The sequence below is a fragment of the Oryctolagus cuniculus genome, chromosome 14 (assembly GCF_964237555.1).
Source record: "Oryctolagus cuniculus chromosome 14, mOryCun1.1, whole genome shotgun sequence".
NCBI classification, from domain to species: Eukaryota; Metazoa; Chordata; class Mammalia; order Lagomorpha; family Leporidae; genus Oryctolagus; species Oryctolagus cuniculus.
Window position 1 is genome coordinate 73,241,163 of NC_091445.1, and position 26,397 is coordinate 73,267,559.

A 26,397-nucleotide genomic window follows, 5' to 3' on the forward strand; every position below is an offset into this window, starting at 1 on the left:
GAAAATGAAGTCCACTTCTCAAAGAGGCATCTGCACTTCCATGTTATTGTATTTCTATTCACGACAACCAAGAGTTCATCATGAGGACTGGACAAAGAAAATGTGGTACATAAATACAATGGAATATTATTCCTTTATAATACTATAATTTTATATATTATATTTATACACTATAATTTTAAAATAATAAAAGAATCTATAAGGCTCCTGGAACATATCAGAAAAATGGTGCCATGGAGAAAGTGGTTACCACCTCCCAAGAAAGGATGGATTGGAGGTGTTGGTGAAGGAGTTGGTGTACAGACACAACATCTGCACCCCTCAGACTCCCTAAGACTTATCAGTACCCCTATTAATTAAGATTATCACCATCTGTTACCTAAGGAAACCAGGGTTTGACAAATTAAGCAATTTGTTCAAGCTTCACATTTACTTAGTGACACCGCCAGAACAAAATCAAGGAATGGGTAGCCCCAAAGTTCATCTTTGTTTTCATTGCATCATGATCTTTCTTATTCCAAGGACACTTGTATAATGGAAACGTGAAATTAATTATTGAGGGAAAGTATAAGTTTTTACTTCTAAATTGATGTATTTATCACTCAGTTTAATAACCTAATTCTCAACTCAATCCTAATTCTAAATTCTTTAATAAAGAATTTATTCAAATCCCTTATGACTGTGAAAATTAATTTTAAAGAATGAACACACCCGAATACCATATCAGAATGCTTGGTTCAAGTCCTGACCACTTTGCTTCTGATCCAACTGACAACGTACCATAGAGGCAATACAAAATGGTCCAAGTACTTGGAATATTGCCACCCATATAAGACACCCAGATGGAGTTTTTGGGTTCTGCCTGTGGTGTGGCCCATTCCCAGATGTGGCAGGCATTTGATGAATTAAACAACAGATGTAAAGTATCTTTTTTCTCTGTCTCTCCCTCTGTCTCTAATGCCATGCCTTTTAAATAAATAAATAACAAAATAAATAAATTATAAAATTTGATATGAAGGGTTATAGATCCAATCTCCAGAAAGATACTATGATTGGTTTTGTGTGTCTGTGAACTCCCCAGATGCATAAATGGTAGCAGTATAGTAATATTTTGAATATGATTATTTTATATAAGTATTATATAAGGAATTTTTTGACTGGCGCCGCAGCTCACTTGGCTAATCCTCCGCCTGCGGCGCCAGCACTCCAGGTTCTAGTCCCAGTTGGAGCACCAGATTCTGTCCCAGTTGCTCTTCTTCTAGTCCAGCTCTCTGCTGTGGCCCGGGAAGGCAGAGGAGGATGGCCCAAGTGCTTGGGCCCTGCACCCGCATGGGGAGACCAGGAGTAAGCACCTGGCTCCTGGCTTTGGATCCGCTAGGTGCACCGGCCGTAGAGGCCATTCGGGGGGTGAACCAACGGAAAAGGAAGACCTTTCTCTCTGTCTCTCTCTCTAACTCCGCCTGTCAAAAAATAATAAATAAATAATAAAAAAGAATAGGAATTTTTAAAAGCAAACAATCGCAGAATGCAACATTGGACAAACTCTCCAAGTCTTATTTTAAGGTTTAGCTGACTTGTTGAGTGTTGCCATATTCCAGGAGTATATTAGACTGCTACAGCAAGCAATCAAACAAGAATAATTGCACTAATTGGTTCATAGATTTTATCCATGATACAAATATTTACTTTTAAAGATAATCACTATCATGCTGGGTTAATGTAGACTTCATTGTTTTATATTTATCAAAATATTGTATCATATAGCAATCATAATCCACAAAAAATACACATAGACACAAAAAAATCAAATTCCCTGTGTATTTCAGCGCTGGAACATTTTAGATACATATAATAAGTTTTTGTTTTTTCATTTAATTTGAGAGGCAGAGAGACAGAGAGGCAGAGACTCAGACTGGAGAGAGATCTTCCATCCACTGGTTGACTTTCCAAATGCCAATGACAGCCAGAGCTGGGCCAAGTCAAAGCCAGAAAATGAAAATTCCATCTGGATCTCCCACTCAGGTATCAGGGACCCAAGTACCTGAGGCATCACCTGCTGCCTCCCAGGGGACACATTAACAGAACCTGAGGGGCCGGAGCTTGGCTTAGCAGGTAAAGCTGCTGCGTGCAGTGCCAGTATCCCATCTAGGAGTCAGTTCAAGTCTCCGCTGCTTCACTTCTAATTCAGATCCCTGTAAATGCTAAATGTGCCTGGGAAAGTAGTGGAAGATGGTCCAAGTGCTTGGGCTCCTGCACCCATGTGGGAGATCCAAAAGAAGCTCCTGGCTCCTGGCTTTGGATCAGCTCAGCTCCTGCCATTGCAGCCATTTGGGGAGTGAACCAGTGGTTGGAGACCTCTCTCTCTGTCTCTCTCTCCCCACCACCTTTCTCTATACCTCTTTCTTGGAAACTGCCTTTCAAATAAATAAATAAATAAATCTTAAATTTAAAAAAACATCAGGAACCTGGATCTGAAATGTAGTAGCTATGACTTGAGCCAGGTACTCTAATACCGGATGCAGGCATCTCAAGTGGTGGCTGAATTGCTGCAATGAAAAACTGGCCTTGTGAAAGAAGTTCTAAAAGTGTTTGATCTGGGCAGCCAGCATTGTGGCACAGCAGGTTAAACTGCCACTTGTGACAGCAGCATCCTATACTGAAGTGCTGATTAGATTACTGGCTACCTGGCTTCCAAACCAGCTTCCTGTTAATGCTCCTGGGAAGCCATTGGAAGATGATCCAAGTACTTTGGCCCTTCCCACCCATATGTGGCAGACCAGAATGAAGTTCATGGCTCCAGCTTTGACCAGGCCAAGTCCTGGCTGTTTAAGCCATTTGGGGAGTAAATCAGCAGATGGATGATCTCTCTCTCGCTCTCGCTCTCTCTCTTTGTCTTATCTCCTCTCTCTCCTCTCTCTTCCTCTATCTATCCCTCGTTCTGTGTCACTCTCTGCTTTTCAAATACATAAATTTTTTGAAGTTTGATTTTATACTTTCTTTTGGTCTTTAATCTGTCTCTGGTAGCCAATTTTAAATTGTAATTGATTAGAGGTGGGAAGCAACAGACCTATTGCTCTGAAGGCCTCTATAAATTGACATGAGACTATAGCAACCTGCATTTAGATTGTGCACTCTGCAACTTACAAATTCATTGAGACACTTGAACACACTCAGAGGGAATACTGGAAGTATAATTCAGAATTAAATAATAAATAAGCCAAATAAGATGATTTCTTCTCCTCCTTGCGCCATCTCTTTTCCAGAAAAGACATGGCCAGGATTATTAGGAATGACGTAAAGTACTTTGTCCATTGAAAATGGAAGAGACAAAACAATAGAATTCGTCTGGTGAAATTATTTCTATCATTATTGCTATCATGTACCTCTTCCCTTAGCTGTGAACCTCTTAAGAAAAGATCAGTTTCATTCAGTTGTTTTGTTTGTAGTTGTTTAGACTAGAAGATAAACATAAAATGCCTTACTGATGTATTTTTACATCCAGGAACACAGGTCATAATAACCATATGTGACCAAAAGGGCCAATTATAAACTATATTCTTATTTGATGACCACTTCCAAATGAAGCTCAAATGATAGAAATAATGGCATATTCCATTCAAGGGCTTTTTTTAAAAGAAAATTCCACAAGCTAAAAAATACACACTCTTGAAGATAATTTTATAAACTTCAGGTGTTTTTAACTGAGCTAGACATATGGGAGGGACAGATATTGGATGAATGGAAAAAAATAATATCCTGTCTTTCACAAAGTTAGAAAGTCATTATAAATATTTATGTTAATTTGTCAAATAGGCTATCAAAAAAAATCTGGCTTGAAAATATTCATGTGAGAGTCATCAACATTTGGGGGCAATTTTGACCCAGAAAATTTAACGTATGCCCTTCATGACTATATGCACAAATATATGAGATTTTTATTTTGCTATTTATTATTGCTCACATTCTTATCACCAAATTAATTTGAGCTTGTTTTATGAATTCATAATGTCATACAAATGTGAGAAAGTAAATACCATTAACTTATGTGAGGGAATCTTGGCATTTGATGCAGCAGAGCATGTTAAAACAACCTGCTGATTCTTCCACATGGATGTTTCTTTACCGACAGACCCAATATGTTCCTGATCTAGATGTATAATTCTCCACAAACATGGGCTCCTCTTCTGGACATACATCTCAGTTTATGTCATTACACCATCCTCTGCCTTACCTATCTTCAAACCTCTGCATATTAAACAATATAAACTTATTCATATCAGCACTAGAAATAGTATGGAGCGAGAAAGACATATGATTTAACCCTATCAAAATGTTCTACAAAATATGAATTACTATTCTGATATTGATTATAATTGCTGTCCTCCAAATTTAAAACTTCAAATCCTCATTAATTGTTGGAATCTATAATGACTCTATGAAATTCTAAGTTTCTTGCAAGTTACTGGGGAAAGAATATTGATGGAGTGCTTGACTTGCAGCATAGCAGGTTGTTACCATATGAGCACTGTTTCGAGTCCTGACTGCTCCACTTCTGATTCACCTCCCTGCAAATATGCCTGGGAAAACAGTGAAGACCAAGTGCTTGGGCTTGTGCACCCAAGTGGGAAGACCTGGAAAAAGTTCCTGGCTCCTGGCTTTGGCCTAGACAAGCCCTGGCTATTGCGGCCATTTTGGAAACGAATGAACAAATGAAAGATTCTCTTTCTCTTTCTCTCTCTCTCTCCTTCCCTCTCACCTTCCTTCCCTCCCCTGCTATGTAATTCTGCCTTTCAAATAAATCTTTAAAAAAAATATATTGAAGGGATAAGCAAGGAATATTGGAACTTCAGAAAAACATGATTGTCATGGAACAATTGCCTTCATCTACCAACTCTCATGAAAAGAGAGCTAATCATTAAACTAGGGAAAGAATATCATTGTCATTTTCAATTAAAAGTGCATCCATTATTTTGGACCCTGCAGTGTATCTGTAAGACATGATTATTTTTTCTTCCTTAAGTGTATGCACAATCCAAATATATTTTATGTGATTCAGCCTTCTTAAGTGAGATGATATTTCTTACTTAACTACTTGAAGAACATCTGGGGGTCTAAAACCTCATTAGGATAAATTAACACGAGTGGCTCATGGCTTAGGTAAGGCAAACACAAAAATCTATGTGGATATACATATATGTATAAATTCACACACACATACACACTCACACACCACACACTGAATGATAAGAGGCTAAATAAAATATTCCACTTCAAACTCAATCTCCTGGATACACTCCTGGAACCTAGCATTGCAGTCTTCATAATGGTGTCATGGCTTAGGACTGATTATGAGGATATGATAATTCAGAAAATCAAGGAACTCATGCCAGCTACTCTACCAGCAGGTATTCCTTCCAACAGAACAACCAGCCCAGCTGGGCTGCTCAGCCCAAGTGCAGACACAGCACCAAGTCCCACTTCAAAATCACTCAGCACATCAGCAATTTCACATTTCAATCTCAGCAAAACATTTTTTTTTTTTTTTAGAAAAAGACTCTGTTTAGGCATTGTTTCATCTCTGTGCTGGAATAAGGAAGGCTCTTAAAGGAAATATATTGCATGATATTGTTTCATGATATTAACCAAAGAAGTTGAAATTTTCAAGTACTTGTTTTTAATTTAAGATAATCAGGCAGTTAAGTCTGGGCTTATCATATCCTATCTTTTATTATATAAATATTCCTTGTAAAATTGATATAGTTTTTTACCAATATCTGCCAAAATGTCATTAGATATTAATTACTGCTGGTTATTTCTATATTCTTCTGAATTTATTCACTCCAAAAATAATTTCAACATTCATTTTCAGTTCTGCTTTTCAAAACTTTGACACAAAACAACTTACCTGTTATGAGCTAAGCCAAATCTATGAATTTTAAGGCAATATTTAATTCTAAAATTCTATAATTCAAAGATATTTTAACTAAATAGCTTATCTTTTGTAATCTTCAAGTTACTTTCATCAAACTGAGGTTAGAAATATTCATGTATTATAAAACTCACCTGGACCTGGATTTCACAACCAGCCTTACATGGAAGAACTACTTAATGATAAGATAAGAGGAAGAAGATAACAGGCTTGGGTCAACTGTGTACAACTTACCCAGTAAATAATGAAGAGTTAACTGTGAAGAGAAGGAATCTGCTGAATTGGAATGACTTCTAATGTTTGATAACCAAATATCTAAAGTTTTTCTTTTTAAATTCTTGGTCCTTTAAGTATACAAACTGAAGCTATTCCTATTCATTAACATAAATTATCATTATACAAACATTCCAATTGAGGGAGAGATAGGTGTGTCAAGACATCTTACTACTTTTAAAAACAAGACTGCATTGAGGCCAGCCCTGTGTCAAAGCCGGTAAAGCTGCTGCCTGAAGTGCAGGCATCCCATATGGGCACCTGTTCTAGTCCTGGCTGCTCCTCTGCTCTCTGCTCTCTGCTATGGCCTGGGAAAGCAGTGGAAAATGGCCCAATTCCTTGGGCCCCTGCACCTGCGTGGGAAACCAGAGGAGGCTCCTGGCTCCTGGCTTTGGATCTGGCCCTGCAGCATTGTGGCCAACTGGGGAGTGAACCAGTGGATCGAAGACCTCTCTCTCTGTCTCTCTCTCTCTGCCTCTCCTTCTCTGTGTAACTCTGACTTTCAGATAAATAAATAAACCTTAAAAAAAAAAGGCTGCATCTTCTTAATGTGATAGTGTACATTTTAATTTTCATGAATTTCTCCAGTCACAGTTTTTATAAAATGGGCAAAGTCATATCCCAAAAAGTTTTCATGATGTAAGTGACATAGGCACATAAAGAACTTCTCACAGTGACTAAAATCTGATTAAAAAGAAAAAGGCCAACATTTACAGGATACATAATTTGTCATTTAGATTTACTCATTGTAGCAGGTGCCTGTGAAGAGTCCCATCAGGCAATTCCTGACTCCCTACTCTACGCCTAGCTCTGATTGACAGTTCCATGTACATACACCAGCAAGGTCCTCATCAAGTTGCCAGCGCTGCTTCAGCTTTGAGAGGTAAGACTTTATCTAAAGCCAAGGAAAACTGAATACCCATGCCTAGGAACAGCCAGGAAGGAAGGCCAACTTACCTCCCTGGAGCATCTTTCAATCAACGAGGAACAGGAATTGGTGGATCAAGTCCCCAGCCTTTCTTTCTCTGGTGGGACAATCATAGATTCCCCACAGGAAGTTTCCCATGGTTTTGGACCCTAGTTGCCCAATTCATTGATTTATCCTCTCCCAGCTTTTCTCCATTCCCTCTCCATCGCCTTTATCCTTTATTTTGTTTCCAAAGATCACTTCTTAATTAAGCAACTACAGTCAAATCCTTGTCTTAGGCCTTGTTCTCCAGAAAACTCAACCTAAGACAATCCCTTAGCGTGTGCCAAGACTGTGCTAAATATTTTTATGATTAAACCATTTAATCCTCACAAGGAAACTAAGATGTAGCAGCTATTTTGAGTCTCATTTTACATGGAAGGAAACTTAGGCTTATGTAAATTGCCTACGGTCTCACAGCTACTAAGTGACAGATTTAGATTCATTTCCAGTATATCCAGTTAGACAGTCCATAATTTTAAGTCACTACACCCCCTACACTAAGTGCTCAATATATGTCAGAATTGTTGGTAGCTTTTTAATAATTAAGATTTCTGAGTGCTAAACAAGAGTTACTGAATCAGAAATTCTGACCGAGAAGATTAAGATTAGAGTTTTTAACAGGCTCCCCAGATATTTCTTACATACACTAAAGGCACAAAGACCAGCTAACACAAGTTATTATTTTGAAGGTACAGGTGAATGTTCTGAACATCAAGCAAAAGTAGCAGTTAGTAAGTTCAGATGGCTACCTCTAAATATATTTAATATATATCTGTATTAGAAGTCTGCATCAAGAGGTGGGTGTTTAACAAAGCAAGTTGAATACTCATGGGTTGCTATGGATGCCCATGTGCCACATTGTTGAGCCTTGATTCAATTCCAGCTCCACTTCTGGTCACAACTTCTTGCTAACAAGTACCCTGGGAGCCAGCAGGTTATGGCTGGAGTAGTTAGGCATCTGTCTCCCACCTTGAAGGCCTAAATTGAGTTCCTGGCACCTGACCTTCACCTGGCCCAGCTCTAGCTGCTGCAGGCATTTGGGGAGTGAGCCACCAGAAGCGCTTGCCCTCTCTCACTCTCTCTTCCATACAAATAAAATACATTAATAAAACATTTTTTGAAAAGCAATTTCCAAAAATAAGCAACTCTAAACTTAAGTCATAAATACAACATATCAGAGATTGCTCTGGGGTACAAGGGACTAGTTTCTGGTAACAAGTATTCTGACTACAGCTTGAAGCCATTGTGGACTATCAGGGAGAGGAGAGGAGAGGAGATGCAACACTAAAAAGCAAATGCAATAACTTGAGTAGCATAGTAGAAGACTGCATTTGGAAAATGCCCTAAAAAGAACCATCATCCCTTCTTGCAATCTTCAATAAATGTTTTTTAACTATAATTAGGTTTGCAACAACCACAGCTCTGAATTTTTAGTTGCTTGAATTACTTTAGGAAACACTTTTTTTTTTTTTAAAAAAAGGAGATTTATTTATTTTGTTTGAAGGGCAGACTAACAGAGAGAAGGAAAGACAGACAGGATCTTACAATAATCTATCCCTCAGGTTCACTCTCCAAATAACTGCAACAACAGGGCCAGAATGAAACCAGAAGTCCAGAACTCCATCCTGGTCTCCCATGTTGGAGGGTAGGGGCCAAATACTTGGACCACCTTCAGCTGCTTTCCCAGGCACAGTAGCGGCAACCGGAAAGGAAGTAGAAAAGCCAGGATTTGAACTAGCACTCATATGGGATGCTGGTGTTGCACACAGTGGCCCCTAGATTACAATGAGTGTCAAGTAGCTTTAGGGATGTTTGAAACCCAACCAGCCATCTAACTTCCATTGATGGAGTATATGTATGTTAAGCACTAACTTCTGCCAGTTTAATAAGTAATCATGTAATGGTAGAGCCAAAATATGCCTACTGTTCTTCCTGACTTTCCCACTACCAAAGCAAATTAGTGATTTTTACATGTTCTCTTGAAGCACTCTCTTCCCTTCACTGGTATGGTTACACATTTTTCTGGTATTCCCCTCCCTCACTGGCTTCTCCTTTGTAGTTTTTTGAATGCTATCTGAATATTAAATACCAGAGACCTGCAAAGCTTTTTCTCACCTCACCATCTTGTCATACACTCTGTTTCTGGGAATTTTCCCTATGCCATCAAAATTAATTATGATCTGTATAACAATGATATGTGATCTCTAAACATGACTTGGTCTCATATATTCAAGTGCCTAAATGACAATTCACTTGAGCATCTCAGTAACTATTCGAACTCAATCTGCCCAAAAGGAAATTGAAAATTCACTTGGAAAGACCATTGTCTTGTAGTTTTTCTGCCTCCACATGTACTAACATAACCATTCATCCCGGTTATAGTCTCAAAGGAAAAAAATAGCCATCATTCTCCACCTGTTTCTCTTCCTTTCAAATTATATCTATTAGTTCTAGCACGTCACTGAACTTCACTATCTCTTGAAACTCCACCATTATTTTCAAATCCATGATTACATCTCTAGTCAAATTATTATTTTCCTTTGAACATAGCCAAAGCCTCCTAGTTGGCCTATAGCATCAACTCTGGACTATTTATTCAGTTTGCTACATTACAACCATAATTATCTGTTCAAAAGACAATTTTGGTCAATCCCAAATTCTTCCGTCCATAATCATTCAACGACAATTCGTCTCTATTAACCTTCTGGAAGTGAGCCCAACTGTGACTTCCTCATAAACCTTTCCCTTTGTAGGTTAAGTCCCTATGTTGTGTGTCTTTATTGCTTAATATATCCTTTAGCTATAAATAAAACTAGCAGAATCTTACAAGGAGATTGTGGATGACATGACTTTATTAAAGGGTATGTCTATGAAAGTAGAGAATTTGTGTTTTTTTTTTACAAAATTCTATCTCCAGCATAGTGCCTAACATAGTACTCAATAAATACTTGTTGAATAAATGAATGGGTATTAATATTAGCTACGATTTATGCTGATGACAGTTCACTAATTATCTCAAATTTTAAATAGTGCAGTGGTGTAAAAATTTGTTCCTAATCTAAGTATGATGAAAAACCTAATAACAGACAATAATCTGTCAAAATCATAGGGAATAATGTAATCTACATTACAGCAGTTTCCAGGTGCCATTTCCATCAACCATACCACATTAACATTGATTATCTGAAATATTTTTGTCTAAAATGTATTACACATTTACCTACCCTCTTAAGTTGCATATTAAACATAACCTAACTCTCTGTAGCATCAACATTTGCAGATTGCAATTTATACATGCTTTTTGAAACAAATGATGCCTATTCATATGTGTACCTTCCTTAAATATTTACCTCCTACCTTGTTGCCTAAATTAGTATGACTTTCTTGGTATTCTTTTTCTTCTCTCACTAAGCCATAGTAATTTTGAGTTGTGACAAGGTTCTGTATTTGGTAATCTCTACCTTCTGTCCCTACACCATTTAAATTTACTTTCTTCAATCTGTTATGTAAGCATTGCCTATCTCTTTCATTATAAGACTGACGTTTGTGTTGATGAGTAGTTTCTATACACCTAATTATCATGTAGATATATATTAAATTGGTTTAACAGTAGCCAGCACAATTGGTAAGTTACTATTTTTGGTTGATAGCGAGAACATTCAGTCAATATTAAGAACATTCAGTGACAGCCGAAGGCAAGAATCACAGAGAAAGAGCAAAGATAGTTCTCTGCATGAAATGTGTCCTTATGTATTTTGACCCATGTCATACCTGAATATGGCCACAAGAGAGAACAAAATGAAATAAAATGCAAGTTAATTTAAGGGATATTGCTGTGGGAGAGTGGGTCCCAACCCACTGGGCATCCTCTTAGAAACTGTGTAGTGAATGTCACAAAGTATCTGACCTGAGCATAGCAAAGCTCATGCATTTGTCTATGATTTTTCATAGCCCATAGGGGTCTTTAACTTCTCATTTGAGGTTGCCCTTACCTTTGGATGAATAAGCTTCTGTGATGGAGAAAACTCTTGGAGCAGAAAAGACAAGGGGATGTTTTGAGGTGAAAATTATCTACTTTAGCTGGAGCAATTAATACATCAGAGTTCAGCTCTCTAAGCTGAATACTAAGTGCCAATGATTCGTTGTGACTTCAAGAAAGGCACCCAAAGATGTTTAAAATATGTCCTTAAGCAAGGTATCGCCCCTTAGATAACCACTTCTACTCACACAAGTATATAATATATATTTGTTGAATATGTTAATTAGTATAAATGGGGGATTTTTCTTTCCCAAATCTTCTTTTAATATTCTAGCATAAATTTACAAATTTGGTGACTGAAATTCATGTGCATTTTAGATAAAAAGTAATTTGAAAAAAATGTTTTCATAACATGCATTTAGTGCCCACAAGTTTTCCTCAGGTATAATTGGTTTGAAAAATAGACGACTATTTCATTAATGGTGACAAATATAATAGCAGGAGCTGTTAATAATAGGAGAAATGGTATAAGGGTCATATGGAAACTATTTATATTCCTGCTTCACAATTTTTGTTCTGTAAATTTAAAGCTATTCTGAAATAAAGTGTTTCTAAAATATACTAGAACTATTCCTCATCAATTACCATTTTTGGAAAATATTTGTATCTTTAGCAGTGTTATTAAATAGATTAATACATAGAACTGTTAATTCATATTAAACCAGTCTACTAATTAAACACACACACACGTTTTTGCATTGTGCCAAAAAGCTAATTTAGAGGCTTAGCAGTGAGTTACACAATGGATTGTTTTTAAATAAGTTAACCAGGTGCTGCAAATATATCCTGCCCCTTTTCACCCAATCTACAGGGTTCTCATACTCATAGTAGTTATTCATGGTGCTGGTACATTTGAAAAGTAAGAGTAAGCCCTGGCACTAATTGGCATGATGCTTGTCAATTCAACCTCCAGTGCATGATAATTAATACGATTTTCCAGACTGTTTTATTGCTAGGCTCTCACAGGAGAAATGTTTTCTAACTTTACTACAAAACATAAAACACAAACCTCCTCAGTCTGTGTTGCCTGGTTAGAAAAATAGAATGGGTTGGAGACCATAAGTTCATTTTTTTCTTTCAAAACACAACATAAATAGATTCTTATAGTTTGTTTTCCTGAGGCCAGCAGAATTCTTGAGCTTGGGGCTCTTCTTTCTTTACATAGATGTTACCTCTAACACCTGAATCCGATGATATCTTAAGGCCACAGGCACCATGGCAGGTTTCCCATCCTGACCAGTCTTCATCTGCTGGAACTTTAAACAGTTACAGATGTGTCATCTATGTATGTTTTAATTATAGTAATCACTGCCCTGACACTCACTCATCGAAGGCCTTCTGTAGTCCCAGGCAGTGCAGGAAGTGTCAGAACACAGCATGCCCTTACATTGGCTACTTTCTTAATAGCACATTTCCTTCTGTCACAGACTAGGTATCATGTGCCCATGTGGTCTGGCTCATCCCACTGGTCCCACAATTATTTTGTCACAGTAATGGCTGAAGAGCGATCTACAGTGGTGGTACTTGTGTGTGTGTGTGCGTGTGTGTGTTTCTAATTTTCTTTTTTTCATACTGATGGTTCTGTCTGGCAAAATCTATAACACTAGTGGCAGATATTCTAATTTTTGCATTTATTGTGCTAAATCTCTTAAGAAAAATATTGCAGTGAAGCACAAGCAAAATCGAACTTGCTATAAAAAAACATCATGAGTGGAAATTATATACCTTTTTCATGCTTACTTGCAGAAAATAGAGCAGACAAAAATAGAAAGAGTAATCAGTCATATTTTAAATATTATACTTTTGTAAATTAGGTCAAATGATCATCTACTGTATTAAAAAAATGCTATTTGTACAAAACTATCAACACACAATGTTAAAATAATGCCGAAAGGAATCTTCCATTTTTACTTTTCTTAAGGTCACAAGTAGTTTTTTTTTTTTTTAACCTAAAATGTCTGTAATTTTCTGTCTTTAGAGGGAAATCATTTGGTGTGGTATGGCTTCAAAACTAGTTTTTCCCACACAAGAAATCAACGATCAAGGTACATAGTAAAATTAATCTGGAAATATGCTAATCCTCTACTTATTCAGCTGTATTAGAGATTTAATATTGATATTGCTGCAAGCTGAACAGGAGCCAAACCAATTCCACAAAAGTGCTCTATCTGCATATTAACTACTGGAAATGCACAGAGATACAATCCTATTTATGCTACCCTGCAGCCTCTGATGGGATTTAGTTTTTGCAGTCTGCAGTTTTTTAAATGTGTTGGCCTGTTCCCTTTATACTTACCTGCAGAAGAATGCACCTACCTTAAGGTAGGACGACCTACCTTATCTATCCTATAGATGTGAATATCTATTAAAATAATTTTATTTGTTACTTGTACATTTCTTTTATCCAAATGTTTAATACAGTGTGCACTGAATTATGCATTTTGTTGAAAAGATAAATAAATAAATAAGTTGCCTCACTCATCCAATCAACTATAGCTAGGTCATGTTTATGACATACAGAAACACTTGTGATCTTCTTGAGATAAAAACACAAATTTGAGATTATAGTCTGCAATTAAGGTTGACATGACATCAAAATTTAATCAGTGGCAAATAAAAGATAAATTGTTTTTCTCTTTTTATAACATCTGAGTTTGATTATAAGGAGTCATCTAAAGGAACCTTAGTTTCTGTGTAATGCTACTTTCCAGGAATTATTTTTAAACTCACAATTTTTCTTTGAAAAGGTACATATCATTTGATTTTTAAATAAAATATAAAAATTTTACTTTAAAAATGTCTTTATACGAAGATGCATAAGATGGATTTATTTCAGTGATTCTCAATTGAAGTTGTACAGATAATGTGAAACAGTATATTCAGAATGATAAATAGTATGTTCCAGAATAAAGTTAGGGCATTTCCAGCATTCTAACTATATATATATGTATATTTTTTCCATACCAACTATATAAAGAAAAACGTGACACACTCTTGGTGGAAGAAATACCATGTAAAACTTTGAGAGGACACAGTTCAACAAAGAGCATAATCAAAGACCCTGAGATTGGAGAATCTATCCCAATTGAGAGGAGGAATAACTTCTAAACACTGGTGAAATTTATATCCAATCACATATTTTACTGGTCTGTATAAAAATAAAATTGATTTATAGGACTTGTTATGTACACCATGCTTGAGCATTGTGTTGAAGCAGTGAATAAGTGAAAGGCAAATGAAATCTCCTGGATATGTAGAGGAAGAAAACCCCTTGTCCACCCATGTTCTATATAGTTCTCATTTCCTCTGGTACAGCAATTTTGTCATAATATCCTTAAGCCACAGCTGTGCTGTTTGATCTTTTCTGTTTTTCTGTTTTGTTTTCTCCAAAGAACAAGGAAGGAATTGCTCTTGATTAATATCAAGGGAAAGGCTAATCAGCTACCTCATTATACTTTTTTAACCAAAAAAAAATTATTAACTATTCTCTTTCATATTTCAGGCAAGCAGCTTTCCAATCAACCCTTTGTTGTTCATCCAAGAAATAAAATACTGCAAACAAAAAATTGCATCTCCAGCTTGCATGACCACATACAGGTTTTTCTTTCTTGTTTATAGAACCACTCCCAAAATCTGACTTAATAGATTGTCTAAACCTGACATGAATGAGAAAGAAGCATCCAGAAATATGCTCATCTCTGTCCTCTCATTCCCAAAGTCATTGGATCATGGGAAACATCAACACACACTCTGCAGAGTTTAGTGTTTCTTCAAGACACACCTATGAACATTTAGAGTTCTTTTTTAATATTACATTCACAGAAAATGTTTCAGTTATAAAGTAATGCTTTTTTTAAACATCAGTCCAAACAATAGGACCACATTTAAAATGTAAGTAATAATAATAATGAATACTAGAAAAATTAGAGTAAACCAAGGCAATCTGTGTATCAGTGAAAGATAGAGATCCAGAAACTAATGTTCAAGGTAGCTTTGCAGTACGTGGCACCTCCTCATGATGAATAATATAGGCAATTTCCTCTGCATATTTTCCCTTTCTCTGCATTTATTCATCACACAATGAATATGTATCAATGTGACTAGGTTATAGCTCTTTCAGGATAGAGCATCATCACTTTGCTAAAATTACATTGTAATATAAATGGCTGAAAAGACTTTGCATGAGTCAATTGCTGACCTTGATTTATTTTTCTAGGTCATGAAGATCTATCTTTGAACCTCATCAAAAATTCCAACTTAATAGCGGGTGTCAGCCTTTAATATTTCCGTGGCTGTCACAATTAGGTTTGTCAGAAAACAGTTCTACAAGTGATAAAGCAAATTGAATAAAGTCTTTATTTCCTATGTTTAAATCATTTTATAAATTCTAATAAAAATAAGAGTACAGTTTATATTACATAAGACCAAAAGGAAAGAGAAACCTATTTTGGATATAGCCTCCATTTTCCTTTGGAAGCAGGCTGAGATAACCATCCTTTTTGAATTTGGAAAAGAATAGCTAAAGCTTCAGTATTCCTGGTCACCCTTCTGAGAATGGCACAGCACTTAAAACTGCATCTGCTCAAGAATGCTACAACCCCTCTTAGTATTAGGGCAAGCCTTTCAAATGTTATTACATTTAAAGCTGTATAGTACATTCAAGTACTGACGCATTACAGAAATCCTAGACTGCTGGCCATGCTTTCGGTAAAAGTATGTGATCAAATTTGAGCCCAGGTTGTAGTGTCAACATTCCTGTGTCAAAGCAAATTTGAGGTCGATGAAAACAAGCCTAGGCTTGCTTATCAATCTGAAATAAATAAATGTTCCAGTTGGGCACACACATTTTAAATAAGATTTGATAGAGACCCCTCTTTCCTCAACAAATTCACCCAAGCATTTTTAACTTGCAGTTATCTGGGGCAGTTTTCCGTGATGGGCTGCAGTGAGACAAAGACATAGTGTGGGGGGTTGTGAGGTTGAGGGGAAGAAGAGGAGAGGAATCAGTGAACCTAAAATGGCAGCTACATCCATTGAAGCTGGGTAATTGTATTTGCCCATTCAGAAGGGACCTTCTCAGCTCCAGGCACATACCCCTCTGAGACCCCAAAGAGCCAAGCTCATAGAATTGGAATGACCTCTTTTTACCAGATGACGCTAGGGTTATGATTCATTTTTACATGTTTGGGAGGGATGACCAGTGGGGTAACTCAGTCCCAGATATTGTTTCTCTCTGTTCATTCTGACATGCTGCACTTAAGAACTCTATTCTAAGTCACGAGCCCCAGGTGTGACATTTGGAACCTTAAGGAAAGCTACACTAACTTCTGCTTAGGATGTTGGCTTGGCCAGAATAAAGTGAGGGCAATTTTCAGAGTGGATGGAGTCAGCAATATGCCTGTAAACTTTTAACAGCCGGCTCTCCTGGGGAAGAGACAGGAAAGGTTTGACATTTTCTGTGTGGCTAATCTCAAGTACCAACATGATGATGTCAAGGAGCTAGGGAAGAGATATAAGTAATGGACTCAATTAACCAGCCACACCTCACCACTGAACATAGTTCCTAAAGTTCAGAAAAACAGTCATATCTACCCCAAATAATTTTCCCCTTAACATCAAAACTTTATTGACTCTTAACATTATTCTACAAGGAGTAGCAACAAAAACAAATTTGTACCAACTGTCTTCAATACAACATACAAAAGAAATACAGGTTTAAGAATGTCCCATGTAAGAATACTGTATAATTAAAAAATAGCTTATACATGTTATAAACTGTTGAATAAAATAAAAATCCATAAGTATATATTAAAATAAATAAATAAGTGAGGGACAAGGGAAATATTTTCCTTAATGTGGAATGCCAACTAGTAAATGTTCAAGAAAGAATGGAATTAGAAAACCACAAGAGCACAAAAAGTATGGTAATTGATGGATGCAAGAATGAAAAAAAATTGTAGAAAGAAAAGAACATTTACATGGTTTCAAAATATCTTTTCAATATGACTTATTTATTACACTGAAAAGTTACTCATTTTTTAAAGTAATGAAGCAGAAACTACTACCTTCTTAAAGATGACTGAGCAGCAGCCATTTGACAAACTGATTAAGTTGCCAGTTGGCACACCCACATCCTATGTGGGAGGGCCTGGGTCAAATCCTGGCTCCACTACCAATTCCAGCTTCCTGCTAATTTGTACCCGGGGGGCAGCAGAAGATGACCCACATAGTTGTGTTCCTACAAATCACATGTGAGACCTAAACTGAGTTCCAGGCTCCTGGTTTCACCTTGACCCAGCCCTAGCTCTTGTGGGCATTTTGAAAGTAGCCAAGCTGATAGAAAATACTCTCTCTCTCTCTCTCCCTTTCTATCTCTCCTTTTCCCTCTCAAATAAAAATAAATTAAATAAGTGTAAAAAAATTTAAAGCTCATCAAATTTACTTCCGGATGACAAAAGTTTGCATCAACAATATATGTATAAAAACAAAACAAGCAATACATTAAAAAAAATGTGTCTCCAGATGTGATCCACTGTGAAGGTTACAAATCTGATTTCTGTGAAATTCTTGATGTGCACAAATGCATTAGTTGAATGTAATCATGAGAAAAAAAATGAGACAAAGCCACCAGTCATTCTACAGTGTACCTGGCATGTACTCTAAAGGAACTTTTCCTTGTTAAATGAGTCTAAAAGAAAGATGACATCCAAAGACCATGAATCAAGTTGGCATGGGAATAAAGAGCTATAAAGATACTACTGGGACAACTAATGACATTTGAAATATTGACTTGTATTATGTAATAAATGTAATAAATGTATCAATTTAAAATCAAATTTCTTTGTTTTAATAATTATGTTTTCGTGGTATAAGAGAATATGCTTTGTCTTGGAAAACATACTCTGAATCATTTAAGAATTAACAGAATATAATATCTGTAATTTTTCCTTCCCACTGTCTGTCTGGATATTTATCTTTATGTATAGATATAAATGGATACCATTATCTCATATATATTTGAAAGCTATGTGAGAAAATACGCCCAGAAGGAAAAAAGTAAGACAAAGTGATAATTTAGCAAAATTAGTACTTGATGGCTCTGAGTGAACAGCAGACTTTATTTATTCTTTATCCTTGTTCTTGTGAATCTTCAGATAGATTTAAGTAAAAGCAACTAAAAACAATTTTTATGAGCAACTGGGGTCAACGCTGTGGCATAGCAGTTGCTCCACTTCGGATCTAGCTCCCTTCTAATGACCAAGGAAAAGCATTAAAAGATGACCCAAGTGCTTGAGGCCCCTGCCGCCCATGTGAGAGACCCCAGTGAAGTACCTGGTTCCTTGTTTCTGCTTGGCTCAGTCCTGGCCATTGTGGCCATCTGGGGAGTGAACCAGCAGATGGAAGACGTCTCTGTCTCCTTCTCCCTCTTCCTTTGTAAAACTGACCTTCAAATAAATAAACAAAGCTTAAAGACAAATCAGCAATTGAGCTCACTCATTTATTGAGTTAGTATTTTATATTTGCACAGTAAGTCAGTCAAGTTGCTGGCACTGGGAACATAAGAGCACACCATCTGAGTCCTTAAAGAGTTCACAATGCCAAAACTAGAACATTGTAAATGAGAAGACAAGATGACTCAGTTAACTCAATACCAAAGACAGTGAGACAGTGAGCAAGATTTTCCAGATGGATGACATTTGGGCTGGATTTTGATGGATCAGCCAAAGATAGGCAGGCAAATGAGTAGGGGACACGATCTCAGAAGAGGGCATAGAAGTGTGGGACACTTGGCAGAAAACTGCAAGTATCACGTTTTGAAATTTACTAAACTTTTATTTAGATTGCAATTCATCCATTTATCAGCTAACTGGTAATGCTGATTCATGTATATATATAGGCTTCAAGGTCCTCATTTGTGAAATGGGAATAGTATTAAGTTTTTATGGACAGGGTCATTTTGAGGATAAAATAAAACTATATATGTTTATGTGTGTGTATGTCTCTGTGTGTGTGTGTAATACATAACATAAACTAAACTTTCAAAACAATTAATCTGCTGCTGCTATTATTGCTTTGGATTTTGGGTAAATAAAGAAGTCCAGAAATGGGAGTATATGCAGAGAGATCAGAATTGTGCATCATCCATAACAATTTTTTAGATTATTTTAATGAGAACTAACTAATACTCTTCAGAAATTGCCATATATCTATCCATTCACACACTCGTGACAAAAATACTAAATATTTTCAATCAGCTACCATATATTTTTCCTTGGTCATCTAGTGAAATGTGACGCTTATGGGAAGTAGAGTGTTTGCTTTGTTGTTTTAACACTTTGCTTGACATATTCATGGCAGAATAGTATCTTTTTGTCCTGAGTTTCACAATGAAAACCAGAATCACTGTGACTTTGCCTTGACCAGAGATTGCACATAAATGCAGCCAGGAAGAAAAAAAAAATGAGACAAGGACAAAAAATCTAGGGTGTGTGAGCAGTGATTGGGAAGCAGCAAATGTCTCCATTGCTCTTCTTTTTTGTGAATAATTTGGTGACCTTGACTCTAAAGCAGCCTAACAAATCTTATTCCAGACTGCAGAGCAACTGTAATAAATGTTGGAGGAAGTATATCTTTGTGGTTAAGACCTTGGGCTCCAAAGTCAGACTAGATTTAGACTCTGGCTCTGCTGCTTACCAACATATTGACCTTGGTCCATTTATTTTGTGCTATAACCAAATTTCTCATCAGATTTTTTTTAAAAAAAGGAAGACAGAAATAAGGGCGCATTTTTGATTTTTTTATGAAAAATAAATTAAAAATCACATATAAAGATCTTCCATGCATATACGGGTGGTAATGGCGATGATAGTGGATGGGATGATGATGATGATGATGATAAAGATGTTGTAACCATTGGTTGAGAGTTTTCAAGTCACTATTTTGCTCATTATGCAGACATGCATATTTTCTTAGGCAATATGTTAGATATGAATAATAAAGAAATAAGTATGGTAAACTTTCTACCACATGAAAATAAAATTTAATGAGAAAAAATAGGAAAATAAATAAATATTTATAAGTTATAACATCAGCATATTAGACAATTGTATAAGTGAAACTAAGCATTTAGAGAAATACATCTGGGAAAAGCAAAGTCTTTTTAGACTCAAAACTCAGAAGTTAACTTTGTAAAGAGAAACAATAAGTTTAAAACAGAGTGATGATGCAAAACATAAAATGAAAACACCACGATAAAGCCAGGAATCAAGAATTAATGATTGAAGTAAAGGGTTGATTATCCCTAGCTAAAGAAAGCTTTAACATGTAGGAAAATAGAAATCCCTTATATTAGTGTTTGTTGGGGATAATAATGACAGATGTGTTAGTTTATCCCAAGGGAAGTCTGGTTATACTCAATATGGCAAATCCCAGATTTCATTTCAAACAGAGCATCCCAAGAGAAAAGGTTGGTCTTAGAATGTTAGTCTTTTAGATTATCAGAACTGAGAGTCCCGCTAAATCAGTATCCTAAATGACAGCAATTATTAAAACTGAATTACAACCATCTAGAGATTTTTAAAAATGCTCTTTTCTGGAAACCATATATACATATATATATATATATATATATATATAATTTTGTAGTTGTTGTCCTTTGCTTTGACACTCCAGCAACACCATGTGATTCTGATAAGGTACTAAATTTATAACAGCCACATTTTTTCCCCATGAGGCCAAGAAGTTGAAACCCTTGCGTTAAATCTCAAAATCACTAAGTGAAATAATTGGGAGTAGAATCTAGGTCTCCCGACTTTTAACACATCTCTCTTTTCTATTAGAGTGTAGTAAGCCTGCAAGTATACTATTTCTATGAGGTTTTCATGACGTCAAACAGAGCAATCATTAAAGTCATTCATTTGAATTACAGCAGAACTTTCCTACCAAGAAGTATCCAACAGTAGGCTGTAGGCTACCTCTGGCCACCACACATAATTTTTATTTTTACTGTTTTACACTGTGTATACCTTCTCCAATTGTCTGACATCTCCTTCACTGACAATTGCCTTATACTCAGACATCTTCATTTGCAGTTTTAATTCCAAGCCCTTTGGAAGTATTTGAGTTTATGACTTAAGTTCTGTAGAGTATTTAAAATTTAAATTCGCTTCTTCAGAAGGTAACACACTAACACTTTTTGAACACATTAACAAAGATCAATTAAATTCCTAATAATTTCTTATTAAAAAATTAAAAGCCAACAAAGCTGCCTAGGAAGACAAAAAAAATTATCAGGATGACTTTCATCATCCAGCCACCTTTTCTACTCTTCACTCCTCAATACTGTACAAAAAAACATCTTTCTCTTGACATAGCTGGCTGATTCAGAGCTGGATACCTAATGTAAGAACTACACTGAGCCCACCGCATTCTCTCTCTCTGAACAAATTACCACTGTTATACTTAGGGATTGAGCCAATCAAATTCAGGTCTGAGATTTGTAAAGAGGGTAGACTCAAATGCAGACATCAAGATGAACTGTCATCTACAAATAAGCAGAGGATACTCTGGAAAATACGGGTGAAAAGATACACTGGAGAGAAGACATGCATACACATGTTGCCCAAAGAAAAACATATGGAGAGGATAATAGCACTTATTACACAGGTATCCTAGGTCCTTTTTCCAGAGCCACAGAAGGCCTGGCTAAAATTTCTGCTCTTGGCTTTGGGCAGATGGTCATTCCCATTTGCATAGATTAGTTGTGGTTGGTTTCAGTTTCTCACAATCAAACAAGCCTTAGCAAAGCCAATTGCCCAGAGATAAAATTTGTGTGAGAGGAGGAATAGGATAACACAAAGAGAGTGACTTTGGCAGTCAACCCAAGACTTCATATCATAGACAGTTAGGACACTGGGAGAGGTTACAAGAAGTAGAAATGCTTCATCAGGATGAAGCAAAATTGAAAAGTCAAATGAAGGATTCACTCTTATTTAAATAATTTTTAATAGTGACAAGTACAGTAACATGAGATGTTAATAGAAGAAATGAGATAAGGTTATATAGGAACTCTTTTTATTGCTATCTAACAAATTTTGATTTGTAAATTAAAAATATTCTGATTTGAAATGTTAAAAAAGAAAAAAATTAAAAAATAAATTTGAGAGTACAGGTTTTAAAAGTTATGATACCAAGGCAAATTTTACCTAATTCATAATTTTAACATGTATTTACTTAGCTTATTATATATCTTTTTAAATTATTATTTATTTATTTGGAAGTCAGAGTTACACAGAGAGAGAAGGAGAGGCAGAGAGAGAGAGAGAGGCCTTCCATCCGATGGTTCAATCCTCAATTGGCTGCAATGGCTGGAGCTGCGATCCAGATCAGAAGCCAGAAGCCAGGAGCCTCTTTTGGGTCTCCCACGCGGTTGCAGGAGCCCAAGGACTTGAGCCATCTTCTACTGCTTTCCCAGGCCATAGCAGAGAGCTGGGTCAGAAGTGGAGCCGCTGGGCTCCACTTGAACTGGCGCCCATATGAGATGCTGACACTTCAGGCCAGGGCATTAACCCACTGAGCCACAGCACTGGCCCTTTATTATATACCTTTTAAAAACCATCAAAACAATATCAAGTTGTTAAGAACATTTCTATACGTTAAGTTCATTAGCAGGTGCCATAATTGGACAAGACCATTTGTAAAAACTATATTAACTTAATGTCCTTATCCCAACAAAACATAGTTGCACTTTTGCCAGCTGAGCCACAATGAGTCGAAAGTGTGAACAAGTTCTTATAGAAGTCACTCAAGTCAGGTACTGAACCACTCTGCAGAACTTCAGAGCCTCCACAGCCATCAGTGCACATGGTAAGCTTTGGCTGCACTTACATAGCTTTCAAACTCAGTTCCTGATAACAGATTCCTAAACTGCATTGGAAGCTTATTTAGACACCCTGAGACTGAATATGTGGGGTCTGCAGCTCTGATCTTAAGCCAATACCCAGCTGGCTCATGCCTTACTATAGGCCTCCAAGCCATTCCTCTTACAAAAACAAAAATCCTTGTTCATCTGCATCTGCTTTCAAGCTCAGCAAACTTTCTAAATGCAAATAGAGGCAGAAATAGGGAAGGAGGATGCCTCCAGGCTCAAACTTATGTTCCTTAGCCTCCTCACAAAATGTATTTTCTCTATTTCTGACACACGTGGGGAAGAATAAAGAATCACCCTACAATCAGCTAAGTTGGACTTTTTATTATTATTTGGCTATGACCAACTAAATAACAAATGCATCAATGAAATTAGCAATATAGGATTACCTCTCTCCAAAGAGACAAAGGAATTTATTTGCCTCTTTATTCTCCTAATGTTAAATTTTACTATAATTATAAAAGAAAATTATCTTTTGATCTGAAACTATTATTTCAAAGTCAAGAAGATGAATATCATTCTAACATTTTAAAGTCCTTTCAATGCTGAAATGTACAACCCACAGAAACTTTATCACCACCGTAATTCTTAGTGAAAATTAATGCTTAGCTACATTTTCCTTAGGTTAAAGGGACATTTTAGTGACATTAAAGCAAATAGAAATCATAATAGCTTTATTAGTGAATTTTAATGTTCTAGGGTATAATATAAGAATGACTAAAAATCTGCCTCTACTTTTGCAACACTAAATACACTTGTTTATGTGTTGATTTTAATTTGGCAAGGTGGAAACACCACGTAATAAGATTGTACAGTATTTGCACACACAAAAATTGTCATCTGAAAATATTTGTGATAAACCTATTTTTATGCCTGAATCTAAGCTGAATGCATAATTTAGTACTTATTTTCAGAACAAATAGACTGGAAAAATTTCATGCACAATTGATGATGATTTGAGTGTGCAATCCATGGCTGAGGCTCATTATCATATTCATCTAAGCTCTGTGTGCAAATTTAAATTGTAGTTTTCCAGGAAGGGCTCATAAAAACACCTGAACATCAGAACCAGTCACTCTGAACATGAATGGTAGAATGCGAATATTTTCACAAGATTAGCAAATCTTTTGGAAGACAATTCCCAAACTCTGGAAAAGAGTTCATAACCGTACTGAATATAGTTTGCACTCAGATTATACTGAGTATGAAAGTTTTAAAAATCTGAAATATATAAAGTAGAAGTTTCATAGAAGCAACATGTGGAAAAGGTGTGTGTGTGTGCACAAGCCTATGTATGTATAAAATTACCAGTGATACCACTGAAACTTTTGTTTCCGTTTTGTATTGTCATATAGATAGTAATTTTGTAATTTCAAAACTGGATTTTTATGTATACTTAGAAACTAACGATAGTACATTTTAAGTGTTTTTACCACACAAGAGTAAGTATGTCAGGTAATGTATATATCTAACTGCTTGAGTTAGCCTTTCTACATAAATATATGTATCAAAGCTTTATGCTGTATAGTAAAAATACCTAATTTTTATTTGTCGATGGAAAAACAACTAGAAAATAATGTATAGAAAGAAAACAGTGGATTTTTAAGAAAATTGATTAATATTCATATATCACTACCTTAGCAAAACTATTATTAGATATATTAAAATATTATTTTGCTAAGAATAACTATACCTGTATGAACTAGATATTCCAACTACTTCTTTAAATTTATTTTATTTGGCATAAAATTAATTGTGTTAAGTTAGTTATGGTATGGGAAAATAATTTGTGTTAATTGAGTGGCAATTTTTAAGTTAAAGGTAGAGAAGATATTACAAGAAATAAGTAGACTACTTTAAATAAATATGCTTCCCCTTCTCTCATAAAAAAATGAACCAAAACATATAGCTGAATGTTGTTCTACACATAGTAAATGATACAATACTTTTTAAAAATTTTAAGTTATATATGTTTTATGTATTGTATTTCATATATACAGATTTAGGAACATAGTAATACTTACCCTTCTATCCTCCCTCCCACCCACATTCCAACTTCCCCCCTCCTTCCTCTCCCATTCCCACTCTTAATGTTTACAAAGATCTATTTTCAGTTTATTTAATGATCATAAAGTTAACTCTACACTAAGTAAAAGAGTTCAACAAATAGTATGGAGACAAAAAACACTGCTCCTCAAGAAGAAATAAGGGCTGTAAACAATCATTGAATCTCAAAATGTCCATTTCACTCCAACACATTTTATTTTAGGTATTCTATTAGTTACCTAGGATCAGGAAAAACACATGATATCTATATTTTGGAGACTGGCTGAAATTCTGTCTTTTGCAATAAGATGGACGTAACTGGAAACCATTTTACTTTGTGTGAAAATACTTTAAACTGGCTCTATTTTCCATGTAAATTTTAGATATTTTTAATTTAAATGTATGAGGCTGAATATTTTTTATTATTTCAATACTTTCCATATTAGAAATTGATGAGTCATGATTATGTTATATTAGTCATAAAGCCAATCACTTTTTCATCAATCCATGTAAACAAACAACTAACAAATCAATATGACTTCTGGAGGAAAACATTTTCTCTAAATCAGGATTACATTTTAATAGTACAGTTTTGCAAAAGTATGCCTTTCAGCATTGATGCATTACATAAGAGGATTTGACAAGGTTAGAATTTGTGTTACTAATGGAAATTATTTTTTCAAGAATTAACCTTTAGGCTACAAAGAATGACAGATATTCAAATATTCCCGAATGAGTATTTAAATCGAAAATTTCTATTCATTCCTGCCCCCAACAGAACTTCCATTCTGGATTCCAGCGTGTCATACACACAATTGAATTCTTAACAGCTGCCATTCAAAAGAACTGCTGAGGACCATTTGAAAGTAATATTTTGCTCTGTGTGACATCTCATTTTTTTCCCCTCAGAAATCATAATTTTTTTACACACCTCGTCGTCCTCCTAACAGGAAACCAGCTATGCCTGTCATTTTGATCGGGGAGGAACCTTGTTTTCCAGGTCAATGGCTTGAATCCTGGAGACAAGATATTCATGAGGGACCAGTATGGGGAATTTACATCTCTGTGCAGAGTTTTCCTCTCCATTTGCCTGCATGCCAGGTCAGTGAGCCGCTCTGTCAGAGGGAAGATAATGGCTGCTGTGGTGCCCCCCACTTATTACACACTCAGTGCCTCTGACCTTTTGGGGAGACCCCCCCAAAGCATCCTGATTT